Below are 22,765 nucleotides of genomic sequence, written 5' to 3' on the forward strand. Positions count from 1 at the left end.
TCCCTGTTATTAAAATGAATACATAGCATTTGTGGTTTTAATCAGTGTTTTTTATATTTTAAAGAAAACATCTGATATTCAAAAATAAAAAATGAAAATTGTAAGATTTCTCAAAAGGACTTATGAAGGGGATTTTAGTCACACCCCACAGAACTTCTAAAAATCCTCTTCCTCCATTTATCTTCCCTAAAAGCCTCACTACAGTTGGGTAGGTTCTCCCACTGTCTCTGATTCTCTATTAAAATTCTCCAAAACCTTTTAATATAATTAAGCACTGGTCATTTCTTCTCTGTCACCTCTTTTCTCCATCTTTTCAGATCAACTTTTTTCTTGTCTTGCATGTGTCTTCCTCAAGTGAATTAATATAGCCTCTTAAACAGTGCTCTCATTCATCCATTTCCTGGATCAACACAGCCAAAACCCCAAGCCTTAAATTGCCAAAACAACGTAGCTTTCCTCTTTGGAAGGAAAAGAGAAGGCTTTAGAAGAGGGCAGCTGAAAATATGTATATGTTAATTTTTGAAAATATGTCATAGAGAATTTATCATATTTGTTCTGTTTATTACTGAAAATATTTGACATTCTAATTATCTAACAGCAGTTGATTAGTTACATTAATTATGCTAAATTCATTCAACAGAATTTGGTGACATAGCTTTCAAATTGTTTGTTGTGTGTGTATGGGTACATATGAAATATATTTAATGACAATGATATTCATAGATTAAATTTAAAATCACTAGTTTAAATTAGTTTCTGTAGTTAATCTCTCCATTTTTTATTACTGGCTATGTTGAGATATCAAACTATTTCAGTGATTGAGTGAGTGAGTGAGTGAAGTCGCTCAGTCGTGTCTGACTCTTTGCGACCCCGTGGACTGTAGCCCACCAGGCTCCTCTGTCCATGGGATTCTCCAGGCAGGAATACTGGAGTGGGTTGCCATTTCCTTCTCTAGGGGATCTTCCTGACCCAGGGATCGAACCCAGGTCTCCTGCATTGCAGGCAGACGCTTTAACCTCTGAGCCACTTGTGATTTTCTTTTGTCCTATGTTTTCTAAATATTTTACAACAAACATTGGTGATAAGATTAAAACAGTGATTTGCAAAGGTGGAAGTCTTTACTGCTCTAAATAATATGTTAAACTCAGAGAAATGAAAACGTGTCTACTTTCATCCAAATTGAATTTTTTTCAAAAGCCTCTAATTGACACTCATTTGTTATCATGTATGCTAGTAGTTCTAAAAATGGATAGATGTGAGTTATTTTTAGGACTAAATTAAAAAACACAGAACAGTTTCCAACTCTATTACTTTGCTAGGGCTGCCATAACAAAATATTAATACCTAACATAGGTATCTTGAATAGCATAACTTCATTCTCACTGTTCTGCAGGCTGGAAGTGCAAGACCCAGGTGCTGGCAGGGTTCATGTCTTCTGAGGACTCACTCCTGGGCTTGCAGATGGCTGCCTTCTTGCTATGTTCTCACATGGCCTTTCCTCTGTTCACGTGCATTCCTGTAATCTCTTCCTTTTCTCATAAAGGCACTAGTCCTATTGATCCAAGATGACCTCATTTAACCTTGAAAAAGTAAAGTGAAACTGTTAGTCGCTCAGTTATGTCTGACTCTCTGCAACCCCATGGACTGTAGCCTGTCAGGCTCCTCTGTCCATGGAATTCCTAATTACTGCTTTAAAGGCCACATCTCCAAATTTAGTTATAGGAACTTAGGGCTCCAACATATGAATTTTGAAAGGAATATAATTCAGACCATAATGCCAACTAAAATATACTCTCAGTTAAAATAAAATTCAACTTAAATTCCAGAAGGTGGATATGAAGATAATAATAGAAAGATACAATTTATACAGTAGCACTACTGTATATTTTAGTATATTCTAATTCTTTGAAATGTGTTGTGTACAAAGTAATTCTGTTAACTAAGAAATATAATTAATGAAAAATTCCCTTTTTCAGTAATGCTAAAACTAGAACGAGTCTGAATGTATTTTCTCTACTTTTAATCTAGCTGTGCCATTACAAGGTGTCACATATACAACTGTGCTAACAGATATAGTCATCTAGAATGCATAGCTGGAAAGGAAATCCTCTACTCCAGGGAGTGCCTTAAAAAAAAATAGGAGGCCTACTCATTAGTTGTCCTTTGTTTTCTACTTTGGGTTACATCAAACTGACCAAAATTCCTATTTATTACTAGTCCATTAAAACAAAAGCAAAGTTTAGACAGAGAGCATTAATTAATTCATATTTCCATAAGCACAAAGATTACGTCAGCCAATAAATCACTCAACCAGCTGTGTCTTTTTTAAAAAGGATTTGTAAATAATCAGTTTGACTGAAATTAATTGCATTTTTTTCTTCCCCCAATCCCTCACACATACAACAGTATGTAAGTATCTGGAGACAAAAAGTAAGCTGAGATTCTGTCATAAATAAGATAACCAACTTGGCTTATACGCCAAGTAATCCGTGGTGAGATCACTGAGTCCTTAGGTATAGAGCAACAGCAAAATGTAGTACTAAGAAATTCGATCACAAAATTTTCCAAGGAGCATAGTTTTTCAATGTGTAAAAAGTCATCCATATATGAGGACTTTTTTCTTTTGTGAAAGCACCATCACAATGATTTTATTTACCCAATTATATTTCATAAACTTTTATCAGATAATTTACCTAAATGATTTCTGACTATACACTTGTTTGAAATGTGGGTTTCAAGGATTGGCTACATGAAATAGAAGTCACCTCATGCCCATGGCTTCTACTTCATTCATCAAGTACAAACATCAACATGGCAAAAATCCATGTCTAGAAACTTCCTAAAGAATGAAGTGTCTTTCCTCTCTAGAAAGTAGCAACATGAAAGATGACTGAGAATGGTAAGTATTCAAAACTATACCTTACAGTGTTAACTACAGTCACCCTGCTTTACTTTAGATCTTCAGACTTTATTCACCTAACAGCTGAAAGTTTATACCCTTTTACCAAGCTCTTCCCACTTTCCCCAGCCTTCAGCCTTTGGCTACTCCTTTTCAGTTCTCTATTTGTATGAGTTTTACTGTTTTGTTTTTCAATTCCACATATATATGATACCTTACAGAGCAGAATTTGTCTCTGCTTGGCTTTCACTTAGCATAAAACCTAAAGGTCCATCCGTATTTTCACACATATCATGATCTCCTTTTTCCTCATGGCTGAATAGTATTCATAGGAGTGAGTATGTGTGTGATTCTTGAATATGATGTCCTGTGTTTCCATTTTGCCTTGGGCCCTGAAAAATTAGGTAGCCAATCCTAAGAATATGTTATCCTGAGGATCCCATATCAATTCAAACTCTTCTCTGAACGTCATCTTTAACTTCTTACCTTAGGTCCTGATGATACTGTTTCCCTTGTCTGACACAGAGGATGTATTTTTCTAGTATACCCCAAGTAGCACGTACCAGAAGAAGGTAAGGCATTGGTTGTGTATCACCCCCCTCCCATTTGCAGCTTGCACCACCAGACTAAACTACCCACTACATCTCCTTCTTAGTCTCATATTTTGACCCAGTTACTCCCTTACATTTACTCTTGACTCATTCTCTTCTCCAGTTTGGTTCATGCCATCATTTTTGGTAACTGTAGGAGGCCTATGGATGAACTATTTCCTCTGCCTGTCAGAGCCCTTCCTTACCTTCAGTCACCTGTTCCTCCGCCCCCTCCCAGCCAGTGATGCTGGCTGTATCAGCAGTAACTCACCATACCTGAAATCTTAAAATCAGTCACTCCCTTCTCCGGCTGCCACCTGCGTTCATTCAGTTTTCAGTCTCAGGTACTCATTTTGCAAGAATTCTTCATCTTCAATAAAACATCAAACCATTGACTTTACTTTTCATTCTTCCAACCTACATATGTTTCCTTTTCCCCCTTTAACCAGGCTTTTAATCCATGTTTCCTAGTTGAAATAATTCCCTTTTAAGTATTTTACCTTCTTTGCCTCCTTTTTTCCTCCAGCATCTTCCCCTTGAAAACCATAAACATTGGCTGAAAGCATCTTAAAACTTTTTCATGCCAGCATCTGAGAAGCTAAATGTAACTGTAGAGTAACAACTAGGAGGAATAAAACCACCTCACATTTGTGCTAAAAATTTTATACAGATATTGACAGGGAGGTCTGGTGTGCCGCAGCCCATGGGGTCACAAAGAGTTAGTCAGGACTTAGCGACTGAACAACAACAAAAACATACAGATATTTAACATTTCATACAGATATTTAAAACTTTAACCATGAAAGCTGGGATAATTCTAGTTTTGAACTAGAGAATTCTTCTGTAAAATATATACAAAGACTCATTTCTTTTTAAAATGTTTAAATTGTTTCCTACCTCTTTGAGAATAGCAACCAAACATCTTCCAGGGCTTATAACAGCGCTTCTCTATCAACCTATGGGGAGGAGAGTTTGTTTTAGTTTATGCTTTTGTTTCTATTCTGTTTCAGCATGGACTGAGACAAGGTCCTACTGCCTACGGTTGGAAGCAATCTGCAACGTGAGATGCACCATCCAAGTTCACACTCACCTGAACTGAGTTGAGTCTAGTGATGAAGGGCTGGAGTCTCTGCAATTTGAAGCTGTTGTAAAGGTTTTACATTGTAAGTACTTTAGTCTATTCGCTACCAGCAGTGGTTTAACCCAGACTATTACTAGTGGTAGTCTACAAGTCCCTGTCTCTCAGACCTTAATCCACACAAACCCATCCACTTGTCTCCGACACAGCAGGCGGCTGGCTTCCTTTTTGCCCTTCAGATGAACTATCAGGCCTCTGGACTCAGAAAATTCTTTGTCCAGTTCTCCACAATAAACCTTATTGTTATCCTTCAGGTTTCAGCTCAGACACTGTCCTCAGAGAGGCTCTCCCAAAGGCCCCCTTCTCGATCAGTGGTCTCCAATTATTCCCTGAATCATAATACAGCTTATTCCCTTTATAGTATATTCTAGAATGTTAACATATTCTTAAATTTTTGTTTTTTAATGCATTATAAATTTTGAAATTAACTGGATTAGTATAATAAGTAACCATCCTTTGCTTGGCAAATCTACCCTTTCTAATGAAACCAGAATTAATAAACAGGTATGCATAATCTTTTTGGTAAAAACACATAAAAACACACACACCTTTTTTTTTTAAATGGACTCATTCTCTACATATTACTCTGGAATAATTTTTCACCTAAGAATATATTTTAGACATTTCTAAAGTCTAGAGACCAACACTTAACTGTTTTAAGAAACAGTTAAGCAAGTATATACATAACTCAGGTAGAGAGAGTTAAGTAAATGAGATTTTTGGTTATGTTTTTAATCTGCAAGGTTTGTCGCTGTTTGTTTGCTTTGCTACTTCTCTGTTTCCTTTCTTCACCTTCATCAATTCACCCTCCCCCATGAGGATTCTTTTTAAAAGTTCAGTGCCTGCCATTTTTTATAGTGTGTGTTGTGTGTTGTTCTGGTCGCTGTAGTGTTGTGTTCTGGTTGCTTTTCTGCATCTTGCTTTTCTCACTCAACGACTTGTTGTCATAATTACCCCAAGACAAATGGCATAGGTCTTACTCATGGTTTCTAATTGCTTCTCAATAGCCCATAGTGTGACTGTATCATATTTTTTTCTCAGTTGAAGGCCATTCATTCTTTCTGATTTTTGCCTCGTAAAAAAAAAAAAGAAAAAGACAGTGAATATTCTCATATGTATATTTTTATACCGTGGTGTTTTTACTTCTGAAGAATGTGGTTGCTTCTAGGTTGTGGTTATGTACATTTTTAAAGGCATTGTTAAAAATTGTTCTCCAAAAAGATGGGGATAATTTATCATTCCAGTAGCAAAGAATGTATCATTTCCTTTATACTGACCAGCAATAGATTTACTGAAATTTAAAAATTTTGTCAGTTGGTGATGGTAAAATGATACATATTACATTGTTATTTTAAGTACAGGAAATTTGAGTTTACTCATTTGTGAATTCCCTATTCATATCTTTGATGTAATTTTCTATTGAGTAGCTTGTCCTTTTCTTTACAATTTGTAAGGATTCCTCCTATATTATAGACATTAAACACTCATCATCATTGTGTTGCAACCTTGTTTTTTTCCCCGTAATTCTTATTATCTGCCTGCTGACTTTGTTAGTATAGTGAACGTTTGTCATGTCTGTGTCTGTTCTAAGATCTACTGAACACTCTTTCTGTATGTGAATAACTTTCTACTCATGAGTTCCGTCTCCTCAACTAGAAAGCAGAAACTCACTTTCACAGGTTCCCTTGCAACTAGGGTACAAGAACATGCTCCTATCAAATTCACCTGCACATAACTCCAAGGTGGAAATGATGAAAGCAAGACAGTGAACCGTGGCTTCAGTGTCCTACAGAGGCAGCAGAAGTATCTTCTCAAAAGTAGTTCCTCGGTAGAGTTTGGGCACTTTTCCTACAAAATTGATTTTCTGAACATGTTGTTTCCAACCAAGAACCCTAACTGATACTGATATCAGTGTGTATACAAAAGTTATAATTTTAATGTCAAGTGTATCTTAATTTAGTTTTTCTGGGCTTCTGTAATGTTATACAATTTCCCCTTAATCCCTATATAAGTAGCCTTTATGATTTTCTTCTATTTTTTAAATTTTAAATCAATAGGGAACTACTAAATGTACATGTACACATATATTTATATTCATTTTTTGTTTGTGAATATTTATAAACAATTGTTGTTTAGTGGCTAAGTCATGTTCGACTCTTTGTGACCCTACCAGGCTCCACTGTCCATGGAATTCTCTAGGCAAGAATACTGGAGTGGCTTGCCATTTCCTTCTCCAGGGGATCTTCCCCACCCAGAGATTGAACCCATGTCTCCTGCTGAGTTACCAGGGAAGCCCAATTTATAAATAATATACTGTGTGGATGACAATGAACTGGAAATTCTTAAAGATATGGGAATACCAGGCCATCTGACCTGCCTCTTGAGAAACCTATATGCAGGTCAGGAAGCAACAGTTAGAACTGGACATGGAACAACAGACTGGTTCCAAATAGGAAAAGGAGTACATCAAGGCTGTATATTGTCACCCTGCTTATTTTATTTATATGCAGAGTACATCATGAGAAATGCTGGACTGGATGAAGCACAAGTTGGAATCAAGATTGCTGGGAGAAATATTAATAACATCAGATATGCAGATGACAACATCCTTATGGCAGAAAGTGAAGAGGAACTAAAGAGCCTCTTGATGAAAGTGAAAGAGGAGAGTGAAAAAGTTGGCTTAAAACTCAACATTCAGAAAACTAAGATTATGGCATCTGGTCCCATCACTTCATGGCAAATAGATGGGGAAACAGTGAGAGACTATTTTTGGGGGGCTCCAAAATCACTGCAGATGGTGACTGCAGCCATGAAATTAAAAGACCCTTGCTCCTCAGAAGAAATGTTATAACCAACCTAGACAGCATATTAAGAAGCAGAGACATTATTTTGCCAACAAAGGTCTATCTAGTCAAGGCTATGGTTTTTCTAGTAGTCATGTATGGATGTGACAGACTATAAAGAAAGCTGAGCTGAAGAATTGATGCTTTTGAACTGTGGTGTTGGAGAAGACTCTTGAGAGTCCCTTGGACTGCAAGGAGATCAAACCAGTCTATCCTAGAGGAAATCAGTCCTGAATATTCATTAGAAGGACTGATGCTGAAGCTGAAACTCCAATACTCTGGCCACCTGATTCGAAGAGCTGACTCATTTGAAAAGACCCTGATGCTGGGAAAGATTGAAGGCAGGAGAAGAAGGGGACGACAGAGGATAAGACAGTTGGATGGCATCACCGACTCAATGGACATGAGTCTGAGTGAACTCCAGGAGTTGGTCACGGACAGGGAGGCCTGGCGTACTGCAGTCCGTGGGATCACAAATAGTCGGACACGACTGAGCAACTGAACTGAAGTATTATATGGAAAAAGAGAGAAATCTCTGCTATCCACAAAATATTTTACAAACATAGAAACCTTCTATAATCTACACTACTCAATAAACACTGCTGCTGCTGCTGCTAAGTTGCTTCAGTCGTGTCCGACTCTGTGCGACCCCACAGACGGCAGCCCACCGGGCTCCCCCGTCCCTGGGATTCTTCAGGCAAGAACACTGGAGTGGGTTGTCATTTCCTTCTCCAATGCATGAAAGTAAAAAAATAAAGTGAAGTCGCTCAGTCATGTCCGACTCCTAGCGACCCCATGGACTGCAGCCCACCAGGCCCCTCCGTCCATGGGATTTTCCAGGCAAGAGTACTGGAGTGGGTTGCCATTGCCTTCTCCACAATAAACAAACACTAGCCCCACTTTAAAAAATATGACTGAAGCTGCTGAGAAACATCATTTTTAATTTAATTTAGATTAATTTCCATTTAAATGTAAATAACATCTGTGCCTGGTGGCTACAGCATTGAACAACACATAATAGGGACCACTGGCATTTTTACTATATTAATTCTTCCACATGAGTGGACCCAACTTAGTTCCCTCTGGTTAAACAGCTAATTGTCATCTCTATTTAATAAATAAGTCTTTCTTTTCCCAAAGAGTAGCTAATGTGACCATATATGAAAGTTTCATATACACACATTTATTTTCTAGATTCTCTTTTTTTATGGATCCATATGGCTAATACCATATTGATATTATTATAGCGACTTTATAGTCTGATGTATAAAGCATATTTCACAGCTTCTGACTCTATATCTAACTTTCCTTGGCTGTTTCAGACTTATATTCTTCCAAGTGAAGTTTTATATCATTGTATCCAGTTCTAAAAACAACCTTGATGAAGTTCTATTTATTAGTGCCTCAAATTTATTGAATAATTTTGAAGAATTGGCATTTTTACTATATTCTTCCCATCCAAAATCACAGTATATTTTTCCATAGTTTAAATATTGTTTTATGTCTTTTAGTAGTCTATGAATAAGATTCATAGATTTTTAAAAATATATGTCCTTTGTTTTCTTTTTTTAAAGTTATCTATGAAAATATTATACTCTTTATTATAAATGAATATCTTTCCACTTTCATTGCCATTGCTTACAGATAATATAAACAAAACCTTTTGGTCTTAACATATTTATTTTGTTTTTATCTTAAATTCTCTTATCCATTATTTTTCATTGGTTCTGATTTTAACTAGAATCTGAATTTCTAGATTAATGTTGTCATTAGAAAAAAATCTATTTTCTAATATTTATACTAATATTTTTTACTTAGCATTCCAAAGCAATAGCAGCAGTAGAAATTTACATCTAATTTTTCATATTAACTTCAATGAGAATTTTCTAACTTAATGATTAATTTTAGGTTTATTATTTTGTCATACTTTATTCCTATTAATTCATATAATTCTTTCATAATGTACTGGTATTACCATATGACTTTTAAATAGATTGAGGTAAGTCATTATACTGATGGACTTTGGGATATTACAACTATCTCTTATTTTACAAAGATCTCTGTATCTGTATTTATATAGGAGTTCAGGCTACATTTTTGTTTTTATATGCTAACTTCATAAGGTTTCATATTAAGAATTTTTTCCAGTGGATTGTAGTAACTTAAATAACATAGGAATTATCTGTTTTTTATGAAGATTTGATGTAATCCAGCTGTGAAAATCTGTGGTCTTAGTGGCTTTTATTAATGGCAGATTTTTAACCTTCTCAATAACTTTTTTGATTATTTTCAAAAAATTTTTACGATGATTTTAGGAATTTAAATTTTTAGAAAAGCATCTATGTCACCTATGTCTAAGGTTTTCAGATCTGTTGCAAAAGACTGTCTTCACACATACTGTTTTATTGTTTTATGACTATTTTAATCACACCTCTAATTATGTCTCATATGTCACTCCCATTCTTGCATATTTTGTTCCTTTCTATTCCCTTAATCAGGCTTCTTTTTCTTGCTTCTCAAATCTCACTTGACTTTCAGTATAGTTCAATAATTGTAGAAAAGGGATCTCTTAACTCCAAATAGTTATAATGGTATGCTATTACAAAACATTTGTCACTATAAATAACAAATTCTCTGGTTACCTTCAGTCTTCACATATAGCTCCATCAGAAAGTCTATTTCCATTCAGTAATAAAAGCTGAGTACCCCTGTTATGCGGGGGCCTATTACGTGGAAGAGATGAGGCACAAACTATATTTAGTAAATGGGTGAGGCAACTATTTGTTGGCAGCCATCAGAAGAGGAAGGGAGCAAAGAGAACGAGACAGTTTTTGTGTGACTAGGAGCTGGTATGGTAATCCCTGTATGCTGCAGACACAGAGCTAACTCTCAGACTATTTCTTAGGTTCTTCAGAAATCTCCATCTCTATGGAAGAGGAGGGTTGATTACCAATTTGGCTGGTTAATACTCCTTCTATAGTCACTGAGAATGCTTCAGGGTCTGGGCCTCTTCAGTAAATCTCCCTTGAGATCACATTTCCCCTTCAGAGAGCCCTGAACCTACAGATGATCTCATGTAGGCTCTTTCTCAGGCATGGCCCATGTATGGTATGGGTTGAATCATTCAGGTGTCTTTACTCTGAGAACTTCTAAGCACAAGAATCCCTGCCTCCCCTCTCCTTAGGTTTCCCTAGTGGCTCAGTGGTAAAGACTCCACCTTCCAGTGCAGAAGACGCAGGTTTGATCCCTGGGTGGGGAAAAGCCCCTGGAGAAGGAAATAGCAACCCATTCCAGTATTCATGCCTGGAGAATCCCATGGAGAAAAGAGCCTGGCGGGCTACAGTCCATGGGGTCACAAAGAATCAGACACAACTTAGCAACTAAACAACAACCCCTCTCCTTGGCTTGTCTGTCAGCTGCCAGCTAGTTACTCATTTGTGACCTTTATATTTAACAAACTGAAGTCAGAGCCTAGGCTCTTGTGTCTCCCCCAATCTGCCACAGAGTTACATAAGATTCTCAATGTTCTCTTTAGATCTGAAATGAAGAACAAAGTAATCCCCACCCTTCTGCCTTTATACTCAGAATTTCACAGAACTGCTATTTCTGAATAATCACTTTACTAAATTATAACCATGGTCCAATCTCAGAAAAATCAACCTAACTTAAGCAATTTTAAACAGCAAAAGATGAATTGGTACTTACCAAATTGTTGCAGGGCAGGAGAGCTCTAAGTGGGCCTGAAGCACTGACTCCCAGAGCACCATTGCAGAAAGGATGGTCAGGCCTTGGTCACTTTTGCCACCATCAGAATACTTCAGTTGATGCTATGCGCCAGTCTCTATTGCAGTTCCTAAGGATACAATGGTAAACAACATCGGACAATAAATTCCTGAAACAATGAAGTTTTACTTTTAGGGATAAAGTGGAAGGGGAGACAGGGAGCAAGCAAGGTACATGTGTAAAATATACATTTATGTTACATGCTGATGATTGCCATGCAGACAGATACCAGAGGCAGCATGCGATTTTAAGCAGGTTTTTATGATTGGAACATTGTTGGTTTTCTTAAAAGACTGACACTTACAAATATATCTGAACACTTTTTGAATAATCCTTGATATTTTCTGCTCTTGGGATAATGCCCCAAGTCTCTCAGCCTGTAAATGGGGAGTGAGTATTCAAATTCAGGCCTGGGTGTCTCCAAAGCACATGCTCTTTCCACAACCCATTATTTTTTAATAGTAAAATATAAATGATTTCTAGATTTGCCACATCTCCATTCTTTTATTAATATACATGTAATTAAGAATTGACATATATACACTACCATGTGTAAAATAGATAGCTCATGGGAAGCTGCTTGTATTCACAGCTTGGTGTTCTGGGATGACCTAGAGGGAAGGGATGGGGATAAGGTGGGATGGAGGTTGGGGTGGGAGGCAGGCTCAAGAGGGAGGGTGTGTGGATATACATAGAACTGATTTGCTTCACTGTACAGCAGAAACATAACATTGTAAAGCAATTACACTTAATAAAAAAATTTATATTATTTAGAGAAGTCATTGAATCTAAATAGATTAAGGCAAATGTCTTTGTGTCTTTTCTAGCCATAAGGCCATTCCTGGAAAGTTCTGAACAGCTTCCTCAATGCATAATTATTGCTCAATCTGAAAACATGGTGTCTTGAGTTCTGCCTTGGAAGATGCTAAGCAAGATGGCTGCAGACGGCTGGTGAGGTGTGTCTGGTGTTATCTGTACATTCTCCCAGAACAGCTCTAGTTCTGCCAATTTATATATTGAAATGCTCAGGAGTAATCACCATTCTTAACAGACTGGATCTTGTCCAGGCCCAGATTCTTGGACTTCTCTGAATCTCACATGATGGCCCCAGAATCAAATTCTATTAACTGCTAAGGACCACCCAGGAGTAACCTTTAAACTGGATGTAGACATATCAAATTTCCCAGAGCTCTGTCAAGCTAAAGTGGGTCACCCAGACCACACAGGCAGGACAGGAGATCTAGTGGAGTTTTGGTTTGGACTCAACTTCCAAAAGAATGTGTGATGTCTTCTCCAGTCTTGAGAAAACAAGCCAGAGCCTGTGCACTCATGGAAACAGCTTGGATGCGGTATATCCTCCCACCACTTGGCTTCAGTAACATGCGTGAGTATCAGCTGTCCTCATCTGAGCATCACAGCTATGAATCCTCAGCTGTGAATTTTCCTAAGAATGTTGTAAAAGCCATCTCTCCAATCTCGCCTACCCAGTAGATTAAAGAAACCTTTAACTTTGTTTCCTCTCAGTTGTCTTTGTCGGATTCTTGGTAAATTCAGATTATTTTAATCAGTGTTTTTATATAAAATTAACTAGGTAATTATATATATAGTGCATTATAATTTTTAGGTGATATTTGTTATATATATGCAAGATTGACACTGCTTATCATTCAGTTTGTTTCTGTCCTTGAGTTTTGGGAACAACACAATCAGAAATATCTACAACATAAAGATTATATCTTTATGTGAATTGACAGCAGTAAATTGGGATTTGATACTTTTTTTTAAAGCCTGATCATGCTAGTACAGTAGTTTTAATTTACACCTGGTTGGGTGTCTTGTACATGAGCAAAAGTGGAAAGTGATGAATGAGCACACTGAACCATTCTCAAGCTGAGAATTTTTGACCTTGTGAGTATATATTACTACTGCCATGTTCTAAGCCTTTCTACTAACTCCCTTGAGCAACCCCAAATTGATACTGTTATTTAAAAGAAATTTTTCTTGTGTAAAGAGATACTAGTATAGTTACACTGCAAGTCACCATATAATCTGATCTAAGCAGAGACATGCCTCTGAAAAACCCGGGATGCTGCTTTCCCTCCGACCATCCATCAACCCCATGACCGAGAAGGTAAGGCAATTCTATTTATGAGACTCCACTTTCCCCCAAAACCAAGAACAAGAGGGTTCACCAGCTTATAAAATATTTAAAATTTCATCTAAGATAGATAAACTGATGTGCGAATGATAGTTCTATGGAGAAGAGAGAAAAGTCTGCTAATTTGTCTGTTTCTTGAACAAGAGGAGGGGCTAACCCAAGAGTCGTTCATCAGCCACCATGTGGAATCACTTATGCCAGACGGGGCCATCAATTACATTGGAAAGCACTCGCACTGTACTTTCTAGATTGTAGGGAAAAAATGCTTATATAAAGTGAAAAAGAGGGAGCAGTAAGACTGTACCTGGTTGATCCAATCCCCCGAGTTCCTCCAATTCTATTACCGTAGATTGTCTTTCATCACCTCCTGGATTTTAACCTACAAGTGCACTGCAATACTAGCATCCAGTTACACATCCATTGGTGAGCAGACACATGAAGAAAACTCTCGAATTTAGTCATTTATGTGTCAGCGAGCAGGGAGCCCCACTTCCCTCATTGCCAGAAAACTTCCTTCTACACCACTGGAGTCATGGCCAGACATTTACAAGCCATTCCCTTTGGCCGAAAATTTGGTTTTAAACCCTTAATGATGCATCTGCAACTACTGTTTTATTGAACTAATTTCAAATGCAGTCATGTTTCCAGTAGTCTATGACAGTTTTAAAAGTTTGAAGAGACCAGGAGTTGGAGACAACAGTAGAGCAGATGTGTTTCATTGGGATTTGTTAACATTTTACTAAACTATGTTATAGAGACATTTCAGAAGGCAAGCATCAGCTCAAGCAACAACTCCTCCGTAAACACATATAATTCCATGTCAACTGATAAAATGAGAATACACACGCCACCAAACTCCCAGCCCAATATGCAAATATATGTGTGTGTGTGTATGTGTGTGTGTGTATGTGTGTATATATATATACGTGTGTATATATATATATATATATAATTGCAGAATCTGCCTGCAATGAAGCAGACCTGGGTTCTATCCCTGGGTTGGGAAGATCCCCTGGAAAAGGGAATGGCAACCCACTCCAGTATTCTTGCCTAGAGAATCCCATGGGCAGGTAGGTCAGGTAGGGTCACAGAGTTGGACACAACTGAGTGACTAACACTTTCACTTTTTTATTCATTTCATATATATATATATATATGTGTGTGTGTGTTTTACTCATTACTCACATACACATACACACAAATACACACACACACACACACACACATACCGAGTAAAACATAGTCCTGTAAGTGCCACAACAGGTTCAGGTTATTAATTTTAAAGAAAATATACTTATTCATTTTAAAAAATGAAGTAACCATTGGGCATCTGTTATACAGCAGACAGCCTTAGGTTTTTGGGATTCATCAGTGACTAAGATATGTGAATTCAAGGAGCTTCTGTTTTAGGAGAAGGAGGTGGAGGCAGACTGAAGTAAAAACAATAAGTAAACTACAAATCTTCCTAGAAGGCGATACGCATGATGATAAGATAAATAGGTGGAACAGGACTAGAGAGCTCTGAAGTACAGGGACCGGGGAGGGCTGTCAGGTCACAGAATGTGAGCAGTCAGTGGACTGCCTGACAAGGTGATATCTGGACAAACAACTGAAAGATGTGAGGGGATTAGCAAGTATTTTTTAAACAACAAATTATGAAATATGAAAGCCTAAAAAATAAATTTGATAAATTATACAACAATCTGATAAACAGAGCTGAAAACTAAAGTTGTCAGAGAGCAAGAATGATGGTAAAAATACACTTTCCTCAGTTACTTCTCACTCTGCCTCCTCTTCTCTTGTGGCTCAGCTGGTAAAGAATCTGCCTGCAATGTAGGAGACCTGGGTTCTGTCCCTGGGTTGAGAAGATCCCCTGGAGAAGGGAAAGGCTACCCACTCCAGTATTCTGGCCTGGACAGTTCACTGGACTGTATAGTCCATAGGGTCGCAAACAGTCAGACATGACTGAGCGACTTTCACTTCATTTTCATGCCTCTTCTTACTGCTGCTTTTCCATAAGTCACATCTGCCTCATTTCCTGCTTTGCTCTTTTCTTTCCCTGACAAATTCATGTGCTTCCTTGCTCTTTATACAGGTATTTTTAAAATTTATGAATAATTAGTGGTGCTTCCAAGAATACATTATTATTTTCCCAGGAAACCAACATGACCACTTACCTTATTCTTGCTAGAAATATCTTTTTTCTTTATTCAGGTTGTGATCATCAGAATCATACATTAATAGTAAACTCTATGGCTCATTTAATGATTTTAATTTTGTTCCTCAAAACCTTGTCCTAAAAGTGAAAAGTCATAAATTGAAAGCAAAGTTCCTTAATTTTAAAGAAATTACAAGGTATATCATCCCAATCCAAAATACTCAAAAAAATTTTATAGACTGGAATATATATATATGTATATATATATATCTCAAGTGAACAATGAAAACAAGTTTATATAAACAGTGTGAATAAACACAAACCGCAGTGTGAAAGTAAAACAAAGTCTGAACACAAATTGTCATGAAGTTTACTTTACTCACTAAGGCAGGCGGAGCTTCAAGGATGGCAGTTGGTGCTTATCTTCAGACAGGAATTTGACATCACAGTTGGATATACTGGACATATTAGTTTCCTAGGGCTGCCATAAGAAACTAGCACAAGCTGGGTGGTTTGAAACAACAGACATTAATTCTCTCATAGTTCTGTAAGCCAAAGGTCTAAAATTAAGTCCAAAAGTCTTGGCAAGCTTTCTGGAGTCTCCAGGGGAGAATCTGTCCCAGGCCTCTCTCTGAGCTTCTGGAGATTCCCTGTAATCCTTGGCATTCCTTGGCTTATAGATGCATCATTTTATTCTCTGTCTCTGTCTTCCCATGGTCTTCTCCCTCTGTGTCCAAATTCCCCTCTTCTTAGGAAGACATCTATCATTTGATGAGCATCCACCCTCCATTATGATCTTATCATGAGTTGATTACATCTACAAAGACCTACTTCAAAATAAACTCCTATTCACAGGCACCAGAGTTCAAACCTTGACCTTGTCTTTTTGGTGGCACAATTAAATCCTGGAAAAGGATTTCTTTTTCTTAAGACTGTGACAAAAATAAAGGCTAAACCTAAAAACAGTGGAACATGTGGAGACACATGGGAACATGTACAGAAGAGACTAAAGATTCAAAGGATGCTACATCTTCTCACCTGGCATACTAACACAGAACAACAATGTTTTGTTTCATCCAAACATGATGCTCAATTTGAATTTGTTGCAAAAGATATTAGAAATGATTGTGTTAACTAAGTGGCAACTCTGTCTGTCTCTGGAAATGTACTATTTAGTATATAGTTTTCAGTATATTTGGAAATGAAAAAAATTTCAAAAAAGTGTTATTTTGAGAAAAGTGAGCTGTTATAGTCAACACTGGTTAATCGTACAGTTATAACATGAAGTAAATCTGTATCTTCAGAGTCAGGAGCAACCCACCTGTAATCTAGACTTACAGTATATTTTCATAATAATGTACTAAAAGCCGTATTTCCAATGTATGCTACTTAGTTGGCACTTAAAATGCTTAAATATCCCTATAGTATATCATTTCTTCATAAAATGGAGGGAAAAAAAAGGTTGTTTCAATGTGGAGGCTGCAGTTTCATTTTTCTGATTAAGCAATTTGCACACCAACTGTTACATATTGAATTATGTTCCCTCAAAAGTATATGTTGAGGTTCTAACTCCCAGTATGGTCTCATTTGGGAAGGGTCTTTGAAGATGTAATTAAGTTAAGATGAAGTCATTAGGGCCTTAATCCAATATGAATGGTGTTCTCATAAAATAAGAAATTTGCATGGAGTCAAACAGTATGTGAAGATAAAAGCAGGACACCATGTACAGATGAAGGCTGAGACCAGGGTGAGGCATCTATAAAGAACGAACATTAAAACTCCTAGAAATCCACCAGAATCTAGGAGAGAGATGTGGAAGAGACTGTCTCTTACAGTCTCGATTGCTCATAGGGAAGACAGTAAGATGTAAGCATATCTCATAAGGAAGATGTAATAAACAGTTGGATGAGACCTCTGGAAAAGTTTATTAAGCTGACAAAAACCCCTCCTTTTCTTCTTTTTCAAAAACTGCTGGTATGGTCCTGAGGTCTAGCAGCCATGTGGGGACTGAGTAGAAGGCTAAGAAATTTATCCCAGAATCCCTGACACTCATGTGCTACTGAACTCAGTGACTGCCTAGCTCTATACTTTGATTTACAAATGTATAACCACATATATTTAAATCACACAGGTCTCTCACTAGAAGCCAAATGCAATTCTTCACCAATATAAAAATCTATCCGAGGATCTATCCATCCTTGGTTTCCCAGCTTCCAGTTAGCTTACTCTGAACTTGTCACACTTTACAATGCAGAGTAATGCACTAACATCCCTCATTTTTGTCATGAAATAAACACTTGACCATGAGAATATTATTGCACATTTCAAGGAACATAATTCTAATGAAACCACAATATTTTTTCTTTTGAGCATTGTTCTTATTTTATCAGGAAAAAACTTGAGAGATAAAGAAAATTCCCCCTCAAAAACTCTTTAAGTTACTATGTTTTTTTATTTATCATGTTAGTAATCATTTTTCAGTGCCAAAAAATGAGTAAGACCTAACTTTTTGGTGTGAGCTTAAGAGAGTTTTAAATTTTGTGGGCTGCCAAAAATATATGAAGATGGCAATGGTTATTCACTGAGACCTCTTCAAATAGCTTTAATAGCAGAGGAGTGGGAAAAGTGGAAATCAAGAAAGGAAGAACTTGAGGGATTCTTAAAAGTATATTAGTGTTTTTTGCAACCCAAGTAATGTCTAAAGCATAATTCTAAGAGGGATACTGGTAGGTGTGATATGGAAAACACTTAAAAAATATACCACAGAACCACTTACCTGAGGACCTACCTGGTACATCTGTTTTATTCATGTCGTGTAAGAGATAAATGGAAGCCATTTTTTGCTTTAAATGATCCTTCTTTCCTTTCTTCAAAGAAAAAATAAAGAAAAAAGAGAAACAGACTATCATCTGAATTCCTTATAAACTGAAGCTACAGCATTGCCTAAAGTTAAGCTTATGTAATCTTCAATGTCATACAGTTAAAAGTATGTGGTCAAATGCTTAAGAAAAAAAAAAAAGAAAATGAGGTTTTAAGAGATTTCCCCATGCTTTCCTAGTTAAAATGCTTACTAAAAACCTATGCCTAGTTGCCATCAATTTCCCCCTCAAAATTATATTATTTCACTTAAGAAGTCTTAGCTCTATTCCATTACTTGGCATTGTTGCTTTGAGGGTCTCATCTTCCATGTGAAGAAACAAGTCCATAATGACCAAGCACCTGAGATGCTTTGGATGGTTTGTTTTTTCTTCTTGGCTACAGCATCTAGGCTCCACAAGACTGTCTTAGTCAAGGGCCCAGGTAAAAATATTTTTAATTGATTACCATTTGGGGGCAGGAGGAGAAGGGGATGACAGAGGATGAGATGGCTGGATGGCATCACCGATTTGATGGACGTGAGTCTGAGTGAACTCCGGGAGTTGGTGATGGACAGGGAGGCCTGGCGTGCTGCAATTCATGGGGTTGCAAAGAGTCGGACACAACTGAGTGACTGAACTGAACCATTACAGAAAAGTCAACCAATAAAGACTTTTAGGAAAAGTCTTCCCGGGCTTGTAAGTCACTCTTTGGCAATCTTAAGCAACAACAGGCTTCACTTAAGAAATAATACTGTAGTTCTTGGCCAGAGGAACAAAAATCACAGATGGATCCAGACCTCTCATCTTTGTTTCCTCCTAGTTGCAGATTTTCAGTTTAGGACTTCTGATTCTTACACTGTTACAGGTGCTGCTTCTTCCCTTTGAACCATCATTCTCTTACCTTCTTATTTTCATAGCCATTATCCTTCCAAATCCTGTTTCTGAATGACATCATTATTGAGTTCTTTTGACACTTAACCTTGATACTGAAGTGTAACATCTCAAACGTGTGTTGCATCTTGGAGTATAATGAGATGTCATGTTCATGACCTTATTTCTAAGGAAGTAGGTGAGGTAGGAAGGATCATAAATACAGAGTCTGACACTGAGGAGCAGAACAGCTATTTATAACTCAGTATCACATATATACTAAGTGACAGAGCTAAGACTAGCATCCAATTCAACTTTCTCATCGAGTTCTTCCATTCACTCTGCTGCATTTCCACACTCACTTTTGAAATGGGTACTTTTGCTCCATCAACTAGGAAGGTGATTGAAGTGACTCGTGGGAGAGAGAATTCTCTCCCAGTCAGTCTCCAAATTGAATTATTAACATTGGTGAAAGTTTAAGAAGCTACTAAGGCACAGAAAAATGTCATTTTGAAATAAGCAATTTACATTATGATACTCTCGACATTTACCAAAACTATAATATTCAATGCCACTCACTGCAAATCTAACACAAAGCCATTCTTGAAAGCTGAACAAATGACAAATGTTTCCAGAGGTATCCTTGGCCTGAATTATGTGGTTCCCATAGGGAATTTTATGAATCCAGGTACAGGATGTCATAACAGTGTCTGCTTGGATCAGACAGCCTTGCTCCTCGATTTACAGGACATTTGGCTTGTATTCTTTGTTCCTTAATCTCGTCAGTTATTTCTAAGGAGACCTACCATGCCTCCGTCTTAGAAAATGGTCTTCAGGGTAAGTGAAGGATGAATATTGGTGGCAAAAATCCAGTTTTTCTCCTCTGTTCTTCCAATTCCTACTTCATTTTAGCTCCTTTGCTCCATCTATAGCCATGAGACTCAGCCGAGCACAGCTACAAAAACAAAGTCGAGTGAGCACACCCAGAGCCTAAGTCAATGAAACCAAGCTTTGTAGGTGAGGGTGTAAGCACCTGGAAGCTTAGAAAACCATGTATACCTGTATTTTCTCCTGATTGTTTTTCTGTTTTCCTTAGCCATCTGTGTGGAACAGATATTCTGAGTGTATTCACTACAGAAAAAAAATGTAAAAACTTCTCTTATATTAAAAAGTAATTTGCTAAGTCAAGTATCCCTTCAGTAACTACCAACTGAGAGCTTGTTTTGAGAGACAGTAATTCTGTGATAAGCGCTAGGGCTATAACATAAACCAGACAAGTTCAGTCTTGCCTTCATGAAGCTTATAGTCTGATGGAAATGTACAAAAATGAAAAAAAAAAAGTAAGTATACAACAGTGAGAATATAAAATTCTATGAGAAACTGAGAACAAAGCATTCCCATGGGTATATCTGAGAGTGAATGCAATCTACTCTATATCTGGTTTAACTCAATTCAAACTTTCTCCTACTCATAAGAAATTACATGGAAATACAAATAAATAAGGGTGATATTTTGATAAGGATAACCCTGTGCTTGCTATACTACAGAGAAAAATGTAGATCATTCTTAAACCTGAATCTACTAATAAATTTTTATTAACTGCAACATAGTGTCTTATAATGCTATGTGATGTCATCTTTCTAAATATGAAGAAATTATTTTGAACATTAAAGTAAAATAAAATGACATGCTGTTTTATGCTAATAATTTTTTTTTTAACAATAGGACTTCCACCTTTTTTGTGTCTTAAATTGGGTGCACTTATGGGTGTTATTCCATGAGAAAATAAAACCACCAAAAACCATGGTAGGAAATAGGTAGCTACAGCTAATGTTCATCTATACTTTCAATAAATTATAACATTATTATTTATTACTTTTAATAAAGAAATTATATTCTATAAGATAGTGCTTTAGTGTGATCATGCAAATATATCACATTTTCAATTTATTCACTTAAATTCATTGCTAAGAAGGTATGCATGATAGCTTGATGCTTAATAATCAAAAAATAATGAACTGGAGCACATTACAGATTACTTTCATAACTCAACCAAATTTACATAGTGTTTCAATGAGAAATAACCAAGAAACCTTGGCAAGATTCTATACTGTTTTATAATGTCATCCAAGGAAAGAACTTGCTGTTGGTAGAACCCCTAAACTTCCACTGCAAAACTCTCATCTCTGAGTTAAAATACCTTCTAAAAATAATAAATAAATACCTTCTACAGGACTTCTCTGGTGATCCAGTGGTTAAGACCCTGTGCTTCCCCTGCAGGAGGGATGGGTTTGGTCCCTGATTGTAGATCTAAGATCCCGTATGCTACACGGTGTGACCAAAAAAAAAAAAAAGAAAACCTTCTAATTTCTCCATCTGGTAAATGTCTCCTAAAAGGCTACCAATTCTGACAGTGCTATAGCTATAGCCAATCCTAGTTTAGAGCTGACAGTAGCAAAAAAAAAAAAAAAGAATAAATAAAAAAAGAAACCCAAAACAAAACAAAAAACCCACCACACACATATAATTTCTTTTTAATATTCACAGTTCCCAAAAGAGTAGTTGTCAACTGTCCAGGGAATGTGTCTATGTGGGCCAAACCCACAGAGAACTAGTCTTATCTAGTATGTATTTATTTTACTATTTGTTATATCATAAATATAATCCAGTTTCCCTTTCTTCATGAAATGTTAATGTATGTGTTCTAATCTGAAGCTGGAAATCTCTATCATACCAGTGCTCAGAAAAGAATAACAAAATTTCATATTATTTCCAGATATTTTGACTTAATACATTTTTAAAAATCTACAATTTATAAATTCAATGCAATCCCTATCAAGCTACCAACGGTATTCTTCACAGAACTAGAACAAATAATTTCACAATTTGTATGGAAATACAAAAAACCTCGAATAGCCAAAGCGATCTTGAGAAAGAAGAATGGAACTGGAGGAATCAACCTACCTGACTTCAGGCTCTATTACAAAGCCACAGTTATCAAGACAGTATGGTACTGGCACAAATACAGAAATATTGATCAATGGAACAAAATAGAAAGCCCAGAGATAAATCCACACACATATGGACACCTTATCTTTGACAAAGGAATTAAGAATATACAATGGATTAAAGACAATCTCTTTAACAAGTGGTGCTGGGAAAACTGGTCAACCACGTGTAAAAGAATGAAACTAGAACACTTTCTAACACCATACACAAAAATAAACTCAAAATGGATTAAAGATCTAAACGTAAGACCAGAAACTATAAAACTCCTAGAGGAGAACATAGGCAAAACACTCTCCGACATACATCACAGCAGGATCCTCTATGACCCACCTCCCAGAATATTGGAAATAAAAGCAAAAATAAACAAATGGGACCTAATTAAACTTAAAAGCTTCTGCACAACAAAGGAAACTATTAGCAAGGTGAAAAGGCAGCCTTCAGAATGGGAGAAAATAATAG

The 22,765-nt window shown here is 36.8% G+C and overlaps 2 long non-coding RNA genes across 3 annotated transcripts in view; both read right to left on the reverse strand.

Annotated features, from left to right (window-relative positions):
• Positions 1–1,093: 1,093 nt before the first annotated feature.
• Positions 1,094–14,267, reverse strand: LOC105004523. Its single transcript, XR_827230.1, has 4 exons — positions 11,176–14,267; positions 4,387–4,445; positions 3,766–3,859; positions 1,094–1,580 (listed from the first exon to the last, which is right to left on the reverse strand). It is a non-coding gene; the product is annotated as an uncharacterized LOC105004523 (long non-coding RNA).
• Positions 14,268–15,329: 1,062 nt separating this feature from the next.
• LOC105004524 overlaps positions 15,330–22,765 on the reverse strand; it is a 19,423-nt gene continuing 11,987 nt past the window's right edge. The window contains exons 2-4 of one of the 2 annotated variants that reach the window (XR_827231.1): positions 20,104–20,252; positions 15,953–18,436; positions 15,330–15,707 (exon numbers count right to left, since the gene is read on the reverse strand). This is a non-coding gene — a long non-coding RNA (uncharacterized LOC105004524). Of the gene's footprint in view, positions 15,708–15,838; positions 18,437–20,103; positions 20,253–22,765 lie in introns of those variants that run through there. The other variant, XR_827232.1, reaches the window with a different exon arrangement.

This window comes from Bison bison, unplaced genomic scaffold, assembly GCF_000754665.1.
Source record: "Bison bison bison isolate TAMUID 2011002044 unplaced genomic scaffold, Bison_UMD1.0 scf7180017864479, whole genome shotgun sequence".
NCBI lineage: Eukaryota > Metazoa > Chordata > Mammalia > Artiodactyla > Bovidae > Bison > Bison bison.